Here is a 21666-nt window from a genome sequence, read left to right as displayed (position 1 = left end):
TAGTACTCCACTGCATGGATGTACCACAGCTTATCCATTCACAGGTTGCAGACCATTTCAGTTGTTTCCGGTTTGATAGCATTATTTTTAGTTATTCTATTGGTGACTTTTTAACTGAAAATCATACACTGAAACCTCTACTTCTTGCACCATCATCCACTATATAGTAAGTAGGGGTCTTCCTTTTCAGAATAGTAAATGCTTTGGACTGATTGAAAAACATAATACTTTCATTTCTTTAGTCACAGTTTTAGACGGATTTAATTTGAGGGTGTGATTTTTCCTGGGGGTGGGAAGGTTTGTTCAAATACTGTCCAGCAGCCCTATTCAAGGCTACAGCCATTCTAAATGCCTCCTGTCACATAGGGGGCCTTCTCTAGTAGCAGACATGCTTGTTGCTGGGAAGATACGCATGTACTTTCTGTTCTGACCGTTGCTAACTCAGGCAGTAGTTTTGGGAAAAAGACCTTTCTTCATGTGGATTTCAGCTTTTGTCTGTTATGCTTTTTCTGTTCCAGCTGCCTTCACCAGTGAGCACAAAGCCACATTTCAAAGGAAACTGACAAATTATCCCCAGCTGCCAGAAGGAGGTTAGTTTTCTGTGTGTTCAGTGTCCCCCTTCTCTGATAACCAACAGGTTAACTTTCTAAAGGGAACTGACAAAAGCAGAAATTGTCCTTTTACCCAAATGAGTTGTGATTGTTGATTTTTTAAAAGATGTGGATTTGTAATATTCCTCTCCATTCCTACTCTAATTTATACCAGGAAATAGAGTGTAAGTGATCACAACGGAACCTCTATTGTTTGCAAGATTCATATTAATGCATTCTGGTTTTTTCAGTGCTTACAAGATCTAAATTAATTTTTGAATTAGCTAGCATAGTGTCTTTACTCAATGAGTAGCCATTTAAAGGCTGAATGATGTCAGCCCTGGCCATAGAGATTTATGTGTTGTTACATTTCATTTGCATTTTTAACCATCTTTGTACGTGTGTTATGCATCTAGCACTTATGCTGTATAACAGGAGAGAGTCTAATGCCTAGCACAGTACACTACATATAGTAGGTGCTCACTAAATGCCATTTGAATTGAAATGATCCAGAAGAGTGTCATGTATATATGATAGTAAAATATTCTGTGTTAATGCAGTGAGCCAGGCATTCTCAAACACTAATAGGAATGCAAATTGGTACAACTCTCCCACAGGGCAACTTGGCAAAAGCTCGAAAGCCTTAACAATGTTCTTATCCTTTCACCCAGTAATTCTCCTTCTAAGGATTTATCCTAAAAGGAAATAGAGATGCACAAAAAAATACAAATACATGGAAATTCACTGTGGCAATATTTAAAATAGAGAAAAAGTGGAAACAACTTAAATTGTCCATACTATGAAATCCTATGCAGTAATATTTATACTATGAAATGCAATGTAATTATTTAAAATCATGTTTAGAAGAATATTTAATGACATGAGTAAATGCTCACAGTCTAAGTTAAGTGGGGGAAAGGAGGATACACAAATATACAGTGAAATCCCAAGTGTGTTTGTGTGTGTGTGTGTGTGTGTGCAGAAAAAAAAATGACTAGGAAGAAATGATAGAAATATTAACAATGATTAGCCAGCCATGGTGGCACATGTCTGTGGTCCTAGCTACTCAGCAGGCTGAGATGTGAGGATCCCTTGGACCCAGAAGTTTGAGGCTGCAGTGAGCTGTGATCGCACCACTGTGCTCCAGCCTGGGTGACCAAGTCCCTAAACAACAAACCACAAAACTATAATTATCCCTATGTTGTGGGATTATGAGTCATTTTCATTTTCTTATTTTTGTAATGAGCTTATCTTACTTTAAAATCCAAATTTTTTTAATTTGAAGGAAGTAACTACTACTTATGCTAGAGGGCTGACATTCATAAAATCCTAGTAATGAGATGTAGAACCATTTCTCCAACTAGTGTCAAATCTTCATCCTTAAAAAAAAAAATGAGATAGAGTCTCACTGTGTTGCCCATGCTAGAGTGCAGTGGGCTGATCATAGCTCACTGTAGCCTCAAACTCTTGAACTCAGTATCAACTCTTCAGATGCCATGTGGATGGTAACGGCAGTGGTCAGTTTTTAGAAAAATTAAATAAAGCCCAGAAGTCATTTCAGATTTAAATGCTCTGAGGGGTGGGGTACAGTGGCTCATGCCTGTAATTCTACCACTTTGGGAGGCCAAGGTGGGTGGCTCACTTAAGCTTAGGTGTTCAAGACCAGCCTGGGCAACGTGGCAAAACCTCATTATACAAAAAAATTAAAAAATTAGCCAGGTCTGGTGACATGCACATGTAGTCCCAGCTACTCTGGAGGCTGAGGTGGGAGGATTGCTTGAGGCCAGAAGTTCCAGACCAGCCTAGGCAACATAGGAAGACCCCATTTCAACAAAGAAAAAACGTGAAAAATAAGCCAGACGTGGTGGTATATGCCTGTAGTCCAAGCTACTCAGGAGGCTGAGGCAGGAGGATCGCTTGAGCCCAGGAGTTCAAGGCTGCAGTGAGCTGTGATCACGCCACTGCACTCCAGCCTATTATTATTTTTGAGACCCTATCTCAAAAATAATAATAATAATAATAATAATGCTCTGAGCCTTAGTTTGATATTGAAAGGAAAATATGTTTATCCTTTCTCTAGGCCTAGTTAATTTTCATCCTTCTCTCTCCATCCCCACCCCTTTTTAAACTTTCCAGATCTGTGGAACAAATGTTGAGCAAACTGGAAATAAATAAAATCCAATGGCTTTAAGATACCACAAATCCCTCCCTTCCTGTGTACTAATGGCTACCTGCCCATTCTACTCCCCAGAGTGAAGGGCTAGAGTCAGCCAAAATGGAGGCTTTTCTGATTCAAGCATGAAAAATGCAAATGCTCAAAAGATAGAAAAACTTAGGAAGTCTGAAAAGATTGAGACACAACATGTACAACTCTCCCTCCCCTAGATTATTAGCTTCACGTGATATAAACTGTTTGGCTCTGCTGGGGGAAAAACCCAATCATAGAAGGCAGATATATTAGTCTGTTCTCATGCTGCTCTGAAGAAATACCCAAGCCTGGGTAATTTATAAAGGAAAAAGGTTTAATTGACTCACAGTTCCACATGGCTGGGGAGGCCTCAGGAAACTTATACTCATGGCGGAAGGGGAAGCAAACATGTCTTTCTTCACGTGGTGGCAGGAGAGAGAAGTGCTGAGTAAACGAGAGAAAAGCCTCTTATAAAACCATCAGATCCTGTAAGAACTCATTCACTATCACGAGAACAGCATGAGGGTAGGCACCCCCATGATTCAATTACCTCCCACCAGGTCCCTCCCACGACACTTGGAGATTATGAGAACTACAGTTCAAGATGAGATTTGGGCGGTGACACAGCCAAACCATATCAGCAGATGTATTAAGGACAGTTCATATTTCAAAGAAATCACACAATCCTAGACCTTTAGATCTGGAAGGAAAATATTCCAGCAAGTATAGGGCTCCTTCCAAATACCAGATACTATGCTAATCCAAATGTTATCTCATAAAAAACCACCTACCATCGCATCTCATTTTATACATGAGGAAACTAAAGCCCAGAGAGGGGTTATTAACTACCTTAGCTCACATCATTTGTTGGCTGCTAAGTTGTGATAGTTCCCATATCTTCTGGAGACTCTCAAGTGAAAAGATGGCTTTTTCTAGTATAATCTTTCCTTCAGCTCCAAATATTCCAAATTACTTACTGTGTACTTGTACTTGGATGTTTTGCTAACAGCTCAAGTTAATCAGGTACAAAGTCAAACTCATGGTGTTTCCCTCATTTTCCTGTCACCCAGGATCTGAACCAAAGTCTGTTTTGCTTTTTACTGAATTTCATCCCCCACAAACAGTCTGTTAATAAGTCCTGTCAAGTTTTTCCTTCAAAAACTACCTCCAAGGTCCTAACATACTGTCAAGGCAACTCAACCTCTACCTCCTTAAAGAAACAACCCTTCCCGACCACTTCAGCTATACTGCTGCCTCTCTTCTGGCTTCATACAGCACTTTTAATCTGCATCACACAGTTTAGTTTAGCACTTGTCATTCAGGGGCAATTAGCATGTGCTCAGCAGCATTCATTCATGCAACAAGCATGTATTGAATGTCTACTATATTCTACACCCTGAAATGGAGAATTCACTTTTCTTGTTTTCCCAAATAGACATCAAATACCCTAAGAGTCGAGGCCACATCTTTCTTCATAGTTTCTTAAACACCCAGTGCAGTTCTGTGCACATACTGAAGACTTGTTAGTTAAAGAGCAGTACAGACTCAAGGAATCTGTCACCAGTTCAGCAGCTGATGAGCTCAGCTCAGGGTACACTTTAGTCTATAGTTCTGCTTCAACATCTCACAAGCTACACAAGTATGATCCACTCATTCAACAAAGACAGCGTATTAAAATGTGAGTTTTTAACACCATACCTTCAGAGATAAGTAATGAGATTTAATAACTAATCAGAGATGTGGGATCCTAAAAGTCAACTTCTACTCTTAGAAAGATGGAGTAGATGTACTTTTCCCTATTCCTTTCACTAAGTACAACTATAAACCCTAGTTATTATATATACAATAAACATAAGACAATCAAGAAAGGTAGAGAGAAGATAGGCTGACTAAGGACCTTGAGACTCAAAGAGTGACATGAGTTCGTGAGTTCCCTGAGCTTTCTTTTTGCCTCAAATATCCCAGACTGGCTGCTAGAGAAGCTAGCAATTCAGAAACACCAGTGGGAACAGATTTTTCTAAAGTCCCAACAAAAGCCTACTCTCTCTAGCCAAAGGACCAGAAAAGGGGCATCCTAGAAAGATAGAAAACTTTTAGACCATTACTGCTCTACTGTAGCCAAACACCACAGGAAAAACTGTAACCCTCACTTCCAACTGTCCAAGCAAAGGCTGAGTGGCGAGCCTGAACTTCTACCCCAATTTGGCAGTAACAAGGCAACCCTTCCAGTTTTTTCTACTAGAGCAATGTCAGAAAAAAACCACTAAAACATAAGGTTTAAATAAGATCCAGAGTCTCATGACATAATATCCAAAATGAACAGTATTCAATTGAAAATCATTCATCATACCAAGAACCAGGAAGATTTCAAACTGAGTGAAAAAGACAGTCAATTCATGCCAACACTAAGATGACTGAGATAGAATTATCTGACAAAGATTTTGAAACAGCTATCATAAAAATGCTTCAATGAGCAATTACAAACACGCTTGGAACAAATAAAAAGACCAGAAAGTTTCAGTAAGCAAATAAGAATATATAAAGAACCAAATGTAGACTTCAGAACTGAAAAACACAATAACCAAAATGAAAATCTCAGTGAATAGGGTGAACAACAGAATGGAGGGGACAAAGGAAAAAAATCAGTGAACTTGAATATATAACAACAGAAATTATGCAGAGAGCAAATAGACTGGAAAAAAATAACAGTCTCAGGGACCTGTAGAATTATTACAAAAGATATAACATTCATGTCATTGGAGTCCCAGGATGAGAGGAGGAGACTAGGACTGAAAAGTATTTCAAGGAATAATGGCTGAAAATTTTCCAAATTTGCAAAAGACATACAGATTCAAAAAGCTTAGAGAATCTCAAACATGCTAAACCCAAAGAAATCCACACTAAGACATATCATAGTCAAACTTCTGAAAACTAAAGACAAAGAAAACAATCTTGAAAGCAGACAGAGGAAAAACAGTGATTTGGCCAAGCAGAGTGGCTCGTGCCTATAATCCTAGCACTTTTGGAGGCCAAGGCGGGTGGATTGCTTGAGCCCAGGAGTTTGAGACAAGCCTGGACGACATGGTGAAACCCCATCTCTGCAAAAAGTACAAAAATTAGCCAGGTGTGGTGGTGCACACCTGTAGTCCCAGCTACTCGAGAGGCTCAAGTAGGAGGATCACTGAGCCCAGGGAGGTAGAGGCTGCAGTGAGCCATGATCATGCCACACTGAACTCCAACCTGAGTCACAGAGTGAGGCTCTGTCTCAAAAAAGAAAAGAAAAACAATAATTTGACAGAGAAACTGATAAACAATTATTTAAATGGCAGTTGATTTCTCATCAGAAACCATGTGACCAGAAGGAATTGGCACATTTTTCAAATGCTGAAAGAAAAGAACTAAATCCTATATCCCACAAAAATATCCTTCAGGAATGAAGTATGAATCAAGACATTCTCAGATGAAGGAAAATTAAGAGAACCTGTCTCCATCAGAGCTACTCTAAAATAATAGCTAAAGGAAGTTATCTAAACAGAACAGAAATAATAAATCTTGGAACATCAAGAAGCAAGAAATAATACAATAAGCAAAAATATGATGAACACAATAGACTTTCCTTCCTCTTTGAGTCTTCAAAATTTTGTTTGATGGTTGAAGCAAAAATAATAATACTGTCTGATATAATTCTAATTGCATGTAGAGGAAATATTTAAGTTGATTATATCATAAACTAGGGAGATAAAGAGATATTAACAGAAGTAAGGTTTTTATACTTCACTCATACTGGCAAAATAACATTACCAGCAGACTGTGATAAGTTATGTATATACAATGTAATACCTAGAGCCACTCAAAATCTATACAAAGATATACACTCAAAACCACTACAGATAAATCAAAATGTTACAATATTCCCAAAAATATTCAAATACTCATAGGAAGGCAGGAAAAAGAAAAAATTAAAAATAAAATGGCAGACTTAGATCCTAACATATCAACAATTACATTTAATGTATATAAGGTCTAAATACACCAAATAGAGGCTGGCAGAGTGGATAAGAAAAAATGACCCAACAGTATGTACTCTACAAGAAACCCACCTTAAATATAATGATATAAGACGACTGAAAGTAAAAGGAAGGAAACACATTTATCATGCAAGCATTAGTCAAAACAAAGCATGAGTATCTATATTAATATCAGATAGACTTCAGAGAAAGAAATTATCAGAGACAGAGAGGAACATTATATATATATATGTATATTATATATATAAGTGGCTCAACCCACCAAAAAGATGTAGCGATCCTAAATGTTCATGCACCAAAAAACAGAGCTGCTTCTGAAGCAAAATATGTGAAGCGAAAACCAATAGAACTGAAAGAAGAAAATCCACAAAGCCACAATAGTTGGAAATTTCAACACTCCTCTCTTAACAGTTGATAGAACAACTAGACAGAAAATTAGCAAAGATATGGAACTCAATGATACCATCAATAACAGGATCTAATTAACATGTATAGAATACTCCATCCAACACAAGCAGAATACACATTCTGTAGAACATAGAACAAGATAGACCATATTCTGAGCCATAAAAGAAACTACAACAAATTTAGAAGAATTGCAATTGTACATAGTGTGTTCTCTGACAATAATGGAATCAAATTAGAAATTAATAACAGACAGATAACAGGAAAACATCCAAATGCTTGGAGAATAAACAACATTCTTCTAAATAATCTATGGGTCAAAGAGGAAGTCTCAGGAGAAATGTTTAAAATACATTGAACTGAATTGAAAAATAAAACTATAATATTTCAAAATTTGTGGGACACGGCAAAAGCCACATTGAAAGGGAAATTTATATCACTAAATTATACATTAGAAAAGAGGAAAGGCCTCAAGTCAGTAATCTAAGCTTCCACCTCAAGAACCTAGAAAAAGAACAAATAAACACAAGGCAAGCAGAAGGAAGGAAATAATAAAGATAAGAGTTGAAATTGAAAAAAAGGAAAACAATAGAGAAAATTAATGAAACAAAAACCTGTTCCTTTGTAAAAAAATAAAAAATTTAATAAAATTGACAGACCTCTAGCAAGACTGATCAAAAAGAGAGAGAGAGAGAGAAGAAACAAATTACCAGTATCAGAAACAAAACAGGGGATACTACTACAAACCCTGCAGACATCAAAAGGTTAACAACTTTATATACACAAATATAACAATGAACCAATTCCTTGAAAACCACAAACTACCACAATTCACCCAATATAAATACAGGTAGTAGCTCCATAACTATTAAAGAAATTAAATTCATAATTTAAAAACTCCCCAAACAGAGATCTCTAGGCTCAGGTGGTTTCACTGGAGAATAAACATTTAAAGAAAAAGTAATGCCAATTGTACATAATGTCTTCCAGAAAATCGAAGTAGAGGAAATATTTCCCAATTCATTTTATTAAGCTAATATTACCCTGATACTAAAATCAGACAAAAACAGTAAAAGAAAACTGCAGACCAATATCACTCATGAATGTAAATGCAAAAATTAATAACAAAATATTAGCAAACAGACTTCAGCAATATGAAGGAATTACACACCATGACCAAGAGAGGTTTATTCCGTGTATGCAAGTCTGGTTCAATATTTAAAAATCAATCAATGTGAACCACCATATTAACAGCTAAAGAAGAAAAATCACATGATTATATCATTTGATGCCAAAAAAAGTTTGACAAAATTCAGCATCCATTCATGATAAAATCTCTCAGCAAACAGGGAATAGAGAGGAATTTCCTCAACTTGATAAACAGCATCTGCAAAAAAAACCCTACAACTAACATTTTACTTAATGGTGAAAAACTGATTGTTTTCACCCTTAGATCAGGAAAAAGGCAAGGATGTGCACTTCCACTACTCTTATTCATCATAGTGCTGGACATTCTTGCTAGTACAGAAAGTCCAGAAAAGGAAATAAAAGGCATACAGATTAGAAAGGAAGAAAGAACATTTTCTTATTTTCAGATGATGTGATGGTCTGTATAGAGAATACCAAGAAAACTTTTTTTAAAAAAACTCCTAGAACTAATAAATGAGTTCAGCAAGGTCAGGAGATACATACATAAACAAAAGATAAGCATATACAAATCAATTGTATTTCTATATATTAATAATGAATACATAAACACCAAAGTTAAAAATACAACACCATTTATAATTGCTCAAAAAAGACTTAGGTGTATATCTAACAAAACACGAATAAGACTTGTATGTTGAAAACTACAAAATGCTGAGGAAAGAAATCAAATATCTAACTCAGTGGAGAAGCATACCATGTACTTTAAATGCTTTAAATCCATTTTAAAGATTAAGCATAAAGGTGTCAATTATTTCCAAATTGATATACATGTTTAACATAATTCCCATCAAAACAGCAACAAGATTTTTGTATAATTTTGTGTCAAATTTATACAGAAAGTCAAAGGAACACAAATAGCTAAAGCAAGTTTGAAAAAGAAGAATAAAGTGGGAGGAATCAGTTGACCCTATCATACATCTACAGTAATCAAGACTGTGTGGTATTGGTAGAAGGACAGACACATAAATCAATATAACATAACAGAACCCAGAAATAGTCCCATATAAATATGGCCAACTGACTTTTTAAAAGATACACACACAATTCAATGGAGGAAAGATAGCCTTTTAAACAAATGATGATGGAGAAATTGCACATCCGTGGTAGGGAAAAAAGAACCTTGTAGTACTCACGGTTCTCCAGAGAAACAGAACCAATAGGATGTGTGTGTGTTGGGGGGCGTGTTTAGAGAGAGAAAAAGAGACACAGCGCCGGGCGCGGTGGCTCACGCCTGTAATCCCAGCACTTTGGGAGGCTGAGGCGGGCGGATCACAAGGTCAGGAGATCGAGACCATCCTGGCTAACACGGTGAAACCCCGTCTCTACTAAAAAATACAGAAAATTAGCCGGGCGTGGTGGCGGGCGCCTGTAGTCCCAGCTACTCGGGAGGCTGAGGCAGGAGAATGGCATGAACCCGGGAGGCGGAGCTTGCAGTGAGCCGAGATCACACCACTGCACTCCAGCCTGGGCGACAGAGCGAGACTCTGTCTCAAAAAAAAAAAACAGACAGAGAGATTGATTGATTGATTGATTAAGGAATTGGCTCATGGAATTGTGGAAGCTGGCAAGTCCAAAATTTGCAGGGTAGGCCAGCAGCTGGAGACTCAGGGAAGAGTTAATGTTGCAACTTGAGTTCAAAGGCAGTCGGCTGACAGAATTCCCTCTTCCCCAGGGGAGGTCAGTCTTTTCCTTAAGGCCTTCAACTGATTGGATAAGGCCCACCCCCATTATGGAAGGTAACCTACTTTACTCAAAGTCTACTAATTTACATGTTAATCTCCTCTAAAAAACAAAATACCCTCACAGCGACATTCAGAGGTGTTTCACCAAATATCTGGGTACTGTGGCCTAGCCAAGTTGACACATAAAATTAACCAAAACAAAGCTCAATCTAAGACTCATACTTTATACAAAAAGTATCTGAAAATGGATGATGGAGTTAAACATAAAAACTATTTTAAAATGTTTAAATAAACAGTAGAAAATGTTTGGGATCTAGAGCTTAGGCAAAAAGGTCTTAGACTTGATACCAAAAGCACAATACATGAAAGGAAAAATCAATAAATTGGACCTGACCAAAATATAAAACATTTGCTCTGTGAAGGAAGATGAAAAGACAAGTTATATAACATAATGGGAGAAAATATTTGCAAACCATACATCTGACAACTGACGCATATCTAGAATACATTAAGAACTTTAAAAAACTCAACAGTAAAACAAAATCCAATTAGAAAATGGGCAAAGGACATAAAGATACGTTTCACCAAAGAGGAAACATGGATTGTAAAGACATGACAAGATGTTCACCATCATTAATCATTAGGGAAATGCAAATTAATACTTCAATGAGATGTCACTATATACCTATTAGAACAGCTGAAATAAAAAAAAAACAGTGACAATGCCAAATATGGGTGAGAATGTAGAGAAACTGGATCTCTCAGACATTGCTGGTGGGAATGTGAAATTCTACAGCCACTCTGGAAAACTCTTTGGCAGTTTCATATAAAACTAAACATGCAATTACCATAGGACCCAGCAATCACACTCCTGGGCATTTATCCCAGAGAAATGAAAACTTATGTCCACACAAATTCTCATACGTGATTGTTTACAACAGCATTATTTGTAACAGCAAAAAACTAGAAACAACCAACATGTCCTTCGATAGGTGAATAGTTAAACCATGCTACAATAAAAAAGAATGGACAATAACTTGGATGGACCTTAAGGGTATTACCTTGAGTGCCAAAATTGTTTGCACAAAGATCTCCACTCCTCGCTCCTCCGCCATTGCAAACATTCTAGCTTCGATTCATTGGGATTCAAAAGACAAATTGGCAAAAGAAGCACCCGAGTGATTTCAATTTTGTAGCAGTGTATAAGAAGTGGCCATCTCTAAGGCAATATTTCTTAAATATTATTATCCCATACCTGCAAGACACACGCATTCACACATGTGTACATGTACACACACGAACACACACACATTTACAAGATGACAGATTTTCATGCAATGAGATTTTTGCCTGTATTGATTCATTTTCAAAGATGAAAGACAGAGACCTACCTGAGCTGTGCTTGAATGAGGGGAAAGGGTGATGGTTGGTAGTGGCATAGGGAAAATAGCAGGGAAGAAAGGAAGATAACACAGAGTTGCATGAAGAGGATTGTGCTGACCTGGGCTCCAGCTCTGTAGTGCTGGTCTTGGACATGTGCTATCTTCCCCATCTGCAGCCCCAACTCTTTGTCTGACAACTGATGTTAAAATGTCTCTTCTGGCGAGGTGTGGGGGTTCATGCCTGTAATCCCAGCACTGTGAAAGGCTAAGGGGTTGGGGAGGCGGGTGGATCACTTGAGGTCAGGAGTTCGAGACCAGCCTGGCCAACATGGTGAAACCCGGTCTCTACTAAAAATACAAAAAACTAGCTGGGCGTCCTGGCTTGCGCCTGTAGTTCCAGCTACCCAGGAGGCTGGTGGGAAAATCGCTTCAACCTGGGAGGCAGAGGTTGCTGTGAGCCAAGATCACACCACTGCACTCCAGCCTGGGCGACAGAGTGGGACTCTGTCTCAAAAAAACAAAAAAGTCTCTTCTTCAGGGAGGCCTTGCCAGATCCCGAGAATAGGTTAGATCCCTCTGTTATGCATTCTTTATTATAACACTTGCATATAACCCTTGTATCATTTATCTCAAATGTAATTACACATTTTTTAGATCAACTATCTAATACTAAGTAATGATGTATGAGTTTATCTATTACTTCGTGTCTCCCATTTGGGACTGTAAACTCCATTAATTTAGAAACCCTCTGTTAGTTCCCTTTTTGATATTCCCAGCACCTAACACAATACTGGTCCAAAGAAGGTGCTCAGTACATATATGTTGGATGAATGAAGCCAGGTAACAAGACCCTGACTGACAAACATAGTCATTCAAAATCATGTTAAGGAAAAATAAACTTTCATTTTGTATTTATTTATTATTTATTTATTTATTTATTTTTGAGATGGAGTCTCACTCTGTCGCCCAGGCTGGAGTGCAGTGGTGTGATCTCGGCTCACTGCAACTTCTGCCTCCCGGGTGGAAGCAATTCTCCTGCCTCAGCCTCCTGAGTAGCTGGGACTACAGGCACGTGCCACCACGCCCAGCTAATTTTTTGTATTTTTTAGTACAGATAGGGTTTCACCATGTTAGCCAGAATGGTCTTGATCTCCTGACCTTGTGATCTGCCCGCCTCAGCCTCCCAAAGTGCTGGGATTACAGGCGTGAGCCACCGTGCCCGGCCCATTTGTATTTATTTTCTTTCTTACAAAAGAGGAAAAACATCCCTATCCCACATTGGATAAGACTGAATACCTACAGGGATGCCCTGGAATAAAAAGTACTGTTTGACTACATGGACCAATGATAGGAAAGCAATGGTTTCCTACCCTTTGAGTCTGGGGGTCCACTGTACTTTTTGTTGTTGTTGTTGTTGTTGTTGTTGTTGAGACAGAGTCTTGCTCTGTCACCCAGGCTGGAGTGCAGTGGTGTGATCTCGGCTCACTGAAACCTCTGCCTCCCTGGTTCAAGCAATTCTCCTGCCTCAGCCTCCCAAGTAGCTGGGAGTAGAGGCATGCCCCACCACGCCCGGCTAATTTTTCTATTTTTAGTAAAGATGGGGTTTCACCATGTTGGCCAGGCTGGTCTCGAACTCCTGACCTCAAGTGATCCACTCCCAAAGTGCTGGGATTGCCAGCATGAGCCACTGCGCCCGGCCCCACTGTATGTTCTTTGAAGTACAGAATCCCAAGCCCTGAATCTTCTGCACATGAAAATGCAGACATCAGTACTCATGTATCCATCATTGGAGGGGTTTCTTTCCACCCACCAAATATCCCTTGAAATCATCCAGTAGAGCCCAGGGGTTGATGGAACCATTTGCTACCCAAGCTAAAAATTACGATTTTCTTCCCCTATACTTATTTTCCCCAAGGGAACAAACGAATTAGGCAAGCACAAAGGATTTGAGAGGAGGCTGCACTTTAAGACTTTGACTTTAGGACCCCAATATTCTTCCTCAGGCTTCTCCAGGTTTCCAATTTCCTGTCACTCACATTGGAGCCCCCCCTGCTAGCCAGTTAGGAAACAGAGATTCCACCAGTGGGAGAAACTGGAGGGGTGGGGGAACATGCTCAAGGTCGGAATACTTCAGGGACAAGTCCAACCTGTTTAGCCTCTCGCACATAAGCTTGCCTTTTCTTCTCAACATACCATGATTTAGTGCCAGGCCACCTAGGTTCCCCGCATCTCCTCCACCCAGTCCCTTCAGGGAAACAGGGTCCTTTCTGGCTGAGTTCCATGTTCAGTATCCAGTGCTCTCGTCATAGCCACCTGACACCAGAGCTGTTGCTCAACCCCTCCCTTGATCGGATGCCCTGTATTGCTTGAATTCATTTTTCTCCCTGGGCCCCTAAGTCAGTCAAATTTTGCCCCAGCTGTTCTTCTGCTCTCTGCTACTCTTGATTGAATTCATCCCTTCTCTCAAATGTCTCCTTCTCACTTCCTCCAGCTCGTGTTTTCTCCATCCTTCAGTATTCTCCAGGCTCCTCTCTCTCCTGGCCAGTGGTGCTCTGGTGAGATCATTTTCTTCACAGCACCCTCACCCCACATCCATCCTGGGCCTGCTCCCCAGCTGTAGATGCGGTCATTTATTCACCAGCATTTTGCAATCACCAAACAACCACAGGTTCCTGTGGGTTCCCCACACAAGGAGGGTCTAACTCCAGCACACACAGAACAGAAAAGAGGGTTCTACGGGAGGCAGAGGTTGCAGTGAGCCAAGATCACGCCACTGCACTCCAGCCTGGGCAACAGAGCAAGACTCCGTCTCACAAAAAATAAATAAATTAATTAATTAATTAAATAAAGGCTTCTAGAAAAAAAGGGTGTGGCCAGGCGCGGTGGCTCACGCCTGTAATCCCAGCACTTTGGGAGGCCGAGGTGGGCGGATCACGAGGTCGGGAGATCGAGACCATCCTGGCTACACGGTGAAACCCCGTCTCTACTAAATATACAAAAAAAAATTAGCCGGGTGTGGTGGCGGGCGCCTGTAGTCCCAGCTACTCGGGAGGCTGAGGCAGGAGAATGGCGTGAACCCAGGAGGCGGAGCTTGCGGTGAGCCGAGATTGCGCCACTGCACTCCAGCCTGGGAGACAGCGAGACTCCGTCTCAAAAAAAAAAAAAAAAAAAAAGGTGCATGATTTAGATGTTACCGAGTTTGAAGATGAGAGTATTTTTCAGCAAAACAGCTAGAAAATCGCTAGCTTTCCCCCTAAAGAGGGGGTAAGCTAATCAAATCATAGTTAAAGAAAATCTATTCAAGGGTGTTTTTATGTCACTTTCCTATATGCATCCTCTTTGTATATAAACCTTCTTCAAAATGTTGTGAGAAAGAATACAAGTACCAGAACCTTATAAATTGGGCTTTTCTAGGGTCAATCACATTTTTTAAGTTGGGGTAAAACTGTACCAGTTCATAAAAATAAGAAATATCTTGACAGTTGTTTTATTCTGCATGAAACGTGCCCTTTTTTTATAGTTTGGAGGTTATGAAGGGAGGCAACAGAACAACATCGATTTTAATCCCTGTCCCCTTCCCTCGCTGCCTGCCTCATTGAAAGCTAGTGGGTCTTATGAACAACCTTAAGATGCCTGCGAGCCACGGCAGAGGCCACCATGAATAGCACTTGAATGAAGTGAGAGAAAAAGGAAAATTGGGAAGCATCTTACTGGTGCCATCTCCCCTACTTACTATTTTCTGTGATGTACCTGGGCCCTCTCTTCATGAAATTGTTCTGGAGAACTGAGGGATTTAAAGGGCTACACCTCCCTAGAGCAGTCTGCATCTTAACAGGATCCACAAGTGGAGGCTTTTTTTTTTTTTTTGAAACAGGGTCTCGCTCTGTCACCCAGGCTGGAGTGCAGTGGCACAATCATAGCTCACTGCAGCCTCAAAATCCCAGGCTCAAGCGATCCTCCCAGCTCAACCTCCCAAGTAGCTAGGATTATAGGTGCCAACAACCATGACCGGCTATTTTTATTTATTTATTTATTTATTTATTTATTTATTTATTTGCAAAGACAGGGGTCTCATTTTGTTGCCCAAGCTGGTCTCAAACTCCTGGCCTCTAGTGATCCATCCTTCCTCCTCGGCTTCACAAAGTGCTGGCATTACAGGCCCCAGCCCCCACACCCAGCCCATAAAGGGAGGCTTAAGGAAATGTCTGACTTCTGTGGGGAGAGAACCAGCTGTGGAGTGAGCTCAGCTTGGCCTTGACTCCTGGTCACTTACTAGGATGTGACCTGCATGAGCAAGTCATCCAAAGTCTTTAGGCCTCAGTTTCCTCCTCTCTCACATGGGAATAATAACAGTCCCTACCTCAGAACACTGTGAAGCCTACATGAAGCAAGGCTCACAAAGCCCTAAGTGCAGTGCCTGGCATGTTGTTAGTACTCCATAAATGTTAATGAGGGCTGGGCGCGGTGGTTCATGCCTATAATCCCAGCACTTTGGGAGGCTTAAGGCGGGCAGGTCACTTGAGGTCAGGAGTTCGAGGCCAGCCTGGCTAACACGGTGAAACCCCATCTCTACCAAAAAAAAAAAAAAAAACCACAAAAATTAGCTGGGCGTGGTAGTGCACACCTGTAGTCCCAGCTACTCGGGAGGCTGAGGCAGGAGAATCACCTGAACCTGGGAAGCGGAGGCTGCAGTGAGCCAAGATCATGCCATTGCACTCCAGCCTGGGCGACAGAGTGAGGCTCCATCTCAAAAAAAAAAAAAAAAAGAAAAGAAAAGAAAAGAAAAAAAGAAAAAAAAATGTTAGTGAGGAGAAGGAAGAGAAGGAGGAGAGGGAGAAGGCAGCAAGATGACCTTGGAGTCCCCTGGAAAGAAGAGGCCTAGCTGCCCTCTGTGTCCTTCCCCTACCACTCTTCCTTTCACAGCCTAATCCAAAGGTGGCTTCACAGCCCCTCAGGTTTAACAGCTGAGACTTTGTTTCCAAACTCACAGGTGTGCCGTAGTGAGCACCTGGGTGGAATGTTGCTCTCTGTTTCCTGCAATTACCAAATCGCTTTAAGGGGAATGCTGTACATTTTTTTCAAATGAAGTCTGTGCTTGTATTTGCTCACAGTGAATTTTAAAATTGAGGAGATGATGAGCTTGTTTACTAAATAAATATGTGTGTTTGGACCATTTGCCGTCTCCTCCCTCCAGATGCCCTCTCCTCCTCCCCTCGCTGTGGACTTCAAAAGCAGGGCAGGCGGTGGGGTAGGAAAATGCAAGTTGTTGGTCTTCTTGGACCCAATAATTATTTACAGAGCACAGGATTTACAGTCAGGAAGAATTTTTTTTTTCACAGAAATGGGCAAATCCTAGATGCTCTCTATGTATACAAACCTCCTTTCCAACAGTTATGAAAGGACATTTTACATTTTAAATGAGAGCCCTGTTGGCGGTACATTCTCAAATGCTAAGTTCCATCAAAACATCATGTTGAGGGGAAGGAGGGCACATGGCAATGGGCACCTTTGGGTCCCAACTTCTCCCCAGTAATGCTGTGACTCAGGAAGTTGGCAGGGGTCCTTCTTTTCACCCCTAGTTCCCTCCCCCAACTCCTTGTACCTCTGATGTCAAAGCATAAGCTGGTAACCTATACCGAGGGGGAGAATTCAACCCAGGGGCAGCTCAACTTGAACAGTTCTATCCAGAAGTCCAACTTTAAATTCTACCCCCCATAGAAATAGTCCCATTCCTGCAGCTTCTCTCTACCAGCTGCCTAACCAGCTGCCATTGGACCAAAATTACCCCCACCTCAGGGTCCCCACCTCAGGACACCATAAACACACTCCCTGGCGCTCATTCATTAACCCATGAGCTGGAGTTGCCCACTTTGGAAGTCAGCTGTGGTCTTCACTATTTTTTTTAACTTAAACAATAAAGAGCAACTCACAGATATCCCTCACTCTCAGCACATGTGGAATGAGATAACAACAAAAGCTTGCTAAGTCAGACCCCAGAACCAACTCAAGGCAGAGATGATGTGAATGTGGAACTAATCAAGAAGTTACATGTGTTAGCAAGATCTGGCTTAATGGTTCTCTTTTAAAAAAATTTTTATTTTTTGAGACAGAGTCTCACTCTGTCACCCAGGCTGGAGTGCAGTGACGCAATCTCAGCTCACTGCAACCTCCACCTCCTGGGGTTCAAGCGATTCTCCTGCCTCAGCCTCCCGAGTAGCTGGACTACAGGCGTGTGCCACCATGCCTGGCTTTTTTTTTTTTTTTTTAATACTTCTAGTGGAGACAGGGTTTCACCATGTTAGCCAGGATGGTCTCGATCTCCTGACCTCGTGATCGGCCCGCCTCGGCCTCCCAAAGTGCTGGGATTACAGGCGTGAGCCACTGCACCCGGCCTAAAATACTTTTTAAATTTTAAGTGGCATCATGAAAGGTGGAATCCTTGCCCCGTTTTTCTGATTCCTTGTTGTTTTTATTTATTTAGGGAGAAAGACGTTCTGCCTGTGTTTATGTGTCAGTTGCAGAATTTGTGGGTAACAGGAGATCAGGTGTGAAATTGAGGCTAGGAGCTCACATGGAGCAAGAGATAAATAATCCAGGATTCAAGATTCAAATCGCTGTTGCTTTTGTGGTGAGAGCTTGTCACACAGGCAATTCATTGTGGATTAATTTTCCAGTGATGTAGTAACAAAATCAGCACATCAAATAAAATATTTAACACCCAGGAAAAGCCAAATGCATATTCTGCGTATGTGTCCTTAAGTGGTATTTTTATGGAAGGAAATCTTATTTGAAACAAATGTTGGAACAGAAGTTGAGTTTATGAAGGGCACCGAGAAACCCTCACACATAAGGTTTTAAAATGTTGCCCAGAAAAAGCATAATCCTCAGTGTCAGTCCCTTGGATGGTCAGCGTGCACGTTCGATGCTCGTGTTTATCCACCTGTGTGCACAGGTGTCTTCACTCACTTGCAAATCCTTCACGTCAAAACCTGGTAGTCATATTGCTTACATGTGTTACATGGAAAATGGAAGTGGACTGGTGGGTCCTGTTGTCTAGCACCCTACTGCTTGGTCTCAGGACAAGAAGGGAATCTCAGAATGATGAATGGGGTTATATCTGGATACCCCTTGCTGGGCTGCCTGAGATCAGCATTTCTGCCCACAGCTAAGCAATTTAAGTGCTCTGACCCCAAAGTAGTGAGCCCCCAAGCTTCTGTCTGGATCTCTTGAAGGGAGCGTGTAGGGTGTTGCATGTGATCTGTGCAAAAGGAAGGAGTGAATTGGAGTTATTGAGTGAACCCATAGCCAGGGGAGGCCCCTGTATAGACAGATGTCATGGAGGCATAGTCAGGAAAAGTTTGCCATGACTCGGATTTCTTTCTCTGCCTGCCCGGATGCCTGCCTGCAGCCTCTTTTTTTTTTTTTTTTTTTTTTTTTTTTTTCATTCACTTGTACATACATTCCTCAAGTATTTACCGAACACCTATTTCAGGCATGGGCCTGGGCTAGCCAGGGCAGTAGTATACAGAAGTCGTTTGTTTTCTCCTCTCCCTCTCAATGGGTCTTCTCTCCTTCTCTCTCTCCCCATAATTCAGTGGTAACAGGGGTGGATGGAGGAATATCCAAAACTCGTCTCTGTAGGAGACATCTGCGCCAGGAATTTCCAGCAACCCCTGAGGAGAGTGGCAGATTGATGGGACTCTAGTTGGGACTAACCAGGGGGTGGAGGGAGGTGGGGGCGGAAAGAGCCCTGCAGCCAGGCTGTCTGCCTGAGCCTATTCTATAGCTCCCATTGATTGGACACTTGCTCTGTGCCAGGCCCTGTACGTGCAGTTTTTCAGACCTCATTCACTCCTCCAGTCCCATTGAGGTTGCTATTGTAACTGTCCCTATTTTATATGAGGAAACTGAGGCCAGGACAGAAAAGGGACTTACCCAAGGTCACACAGCTAGGAAGTGACAGAGCCTCAATTCAAACTTAGGTCTGTATATCTCCAATTCCCTGGGCATTTAAAAAAAAAAAAAAAAAACAACTCAGATGTGGTTTAGACGTCAGCAAAAAAAAAAAAAAAAAAGCCAGGCAGGCGTAGTGGCTCACGCCTGTGATCCTATGCTTTGGGAGGCTGAAGTAGAAGCATCGCTTGAGGCCAGGAGTTTGAGTCTAGCATGGGCAACATATCAAGACCCTGTCTCTACCAAAAAATTTAAAAAAAAAACAAGAAAACCCTCCTTATCATTATATCAAAAGTCCAGACATTTTAAAAAGAGAGAGCTTAGGAGCTTCTAAAAGGTGCTATGAACTCTGTTTCCATGTGTGGTTAGTCTAATTTCTATATTCAACAGTAATAATTTTAATAATAACTAACACTTATTGAGCACTTGCATGACAGGAGCTACACTAAACAGTTTTACACTCATGGTGTCATTTAATAATCATAACGACCCGATGCAGTGTTATCGTTATTATTATTATCCTCATTTACAAATGATGAAAACAATGCTTAGAAAGGAATTCCCAAAGTTAGTTAGCACCATCTTATTCCAAGTCTCTCTTGGTACATCAAAGCCACTCAACTACTAGACTATCCTGCCTCAAACCCTCCAGGACCTCATTGCTTCCAAACTTCTTTCCCTAGACTTTCTTCTCACCTTTTTTTCTGTCCTTATAAGTCTGTCCAAATACATTGCACTCATTTCTGTCCCATGAGTGAGCTAAGTCATTGTCTCCTCCATAACTTTGCCTTTTCTCCTCACCCAAATCACTTCTTATCCCCAATATCCAATTAGACAGATCTGGAAGTTCCAAGGATGTGTCCATATAGGGAAATCAGAACAAGAATACTACTAACACCAAGTTTTCAGTCACCCTTCTAGGTTCACAGAATCTTAAGAAGTCAGCAAAACCATAAGCCCTTGTACTTAAAAATAATCGATACTACTTAAAACTTGGTATTTATGTTATTTTATCTTATTTTATTTACAAACACTATGGTGACTTTAAAACTCAGTTAAAAAAAAATACTCCCCGAGGTCTATAATCTCCCACATACAAAATCTCTAAAGGAGAGGCTTAAAAGAGAAGTACTCCTCCCTGAAAATCAGACTATTTTATAAATAATGATAAGGTGGCCCTTTTGAAAGTATTGCTTATTTAGAGGCTGGGGATTTAAACTTAGATCACTAGTGAGGGTGTGTTCCAATTACCATATCCCTAGATAAACATGACCTTCTTTAATCAGCTCTTTGCTCCCTAGTTTCTTAGCAGAACCGCCAATGAGCCAGGGCAGCTGCCATTTTGTGCCAGAGTTTCTTTTTCCATTTTCCGAGGAAGCAAAGAATAAGGAATGCCTCACTTCCCTCCGCATTCCCTGTTTGGAGTCATGCCCTCTGAGAACTTATTCTATTTCAGCTTCTACCTCTATGCAGTCAGAAAAATGATTCCGAACAACCCATAGAATGAGCACCTGCTTCAGTTATTGTCCCAATGTGAACATGCTAATCCCTGGGTTTAGGCGAGGTTTGCTTTCCACACAAAATGGTCAGGCCCCTCTAATAGGCCAGGACTTCTGGTTTCAATACCCCAGTCTTGATTTCTAACAGGTGGGTGCCACAGTTGTTCAGCTCTTATTATGAGCTGGTTCATAGCTCGAACAATGTAGGATTCTTCATAAAGAGTCTGAGAAACTGGGCCGGGCTCGGTGGCTCACGCCTGTAATCCCAGCACTTTGGGAGGCCGAGGCGGGTGGATCACTTGAGGTCAGGAGTTTGAGACCAGCCTGGCCAACATGGTGAAACTCCGTCATTACTAAAAATACAAAAATTAGCCGGGCGTGGTGGCGGGTGCCTGTAATCCCAGCTACTCAGGGGGCTGAGGCAGGAGAATCGCTTGAACCCAGGAGGTGGAGGTTGCAGTGAGCCAAGATCCCACCACTGTACTCCAGCCTGGGCAACAGAGTGAGACTCCATCTCAAAAAAAAAAAAAAAAAAAAAAGAGTCTGAGAAACCACCAGATGGTATTATTGGGGGGAAATAAACTCAGTTCCTTTCTTCAGCAACTGAAGCTAGTGGTTTTAATCAGGAATGAAGGGCGCTTTCACCCTGCTGCTTTCTTCAAACTCCGTAAGTGCCCCCCACCCTTTTTCCAGTTTTTACAAATTAAAATGTTTGTAAAAACCCAACTTA

The 21666-nt window shown here is 41.0% G+C and overlaps 1 protein-coding gene and 1 pseudogene across 4 annotated transcripts in view; one reads left to right on the top strand and one right to left on the bottom strand.

The window, feature by feature from the left end:
- The window catches only part of LOC105738103, a 61445-nt pseudogene extending 50228 nt beyond the window's left edge, over window positions 1-11217 (bottom strand).
- PLAC1 (placenta enriched 1) overlaps window positions 1-21666 on the top strand; it is a 202976-nt gene that overhangs the window by 165962 nt on the left and 15348 nt on the right. For 3 of the 4 annotated variants that reach the window (XM_030806913.1, XM_012499085.2, XM_012499084.2), the window contains one exon: window positions 519-590. The exons of the other annotated variant lie outside the window; for it this stretch is intronic. The gene's annotated coding sequence lies outside the window, so the exon portion shown is untranslated. The remainder of the gene's footprint in view (window positions 1-518; window positions 591-21666) is intronic. 4 annotated transcript variants of the gene reach the window in all.

This window comes from Nomascus leucogenys, chromosome X (genome assembly GCF_006542625.1).
Source record: "Nomascus leucogenys isolate Asia chromosome X, Asia_NLE_v1, whole genome shotgun sequence".
NCBI classification, from domain to species: Eukaryota; Metazoa; Chordata; class Mammalia; order Primates; family Hylobatidae; genus Nomascus; species Nomascus leucogenys.
This window is presented reverse-complemented; position numbering and strand designations above follow the sequence as displayed.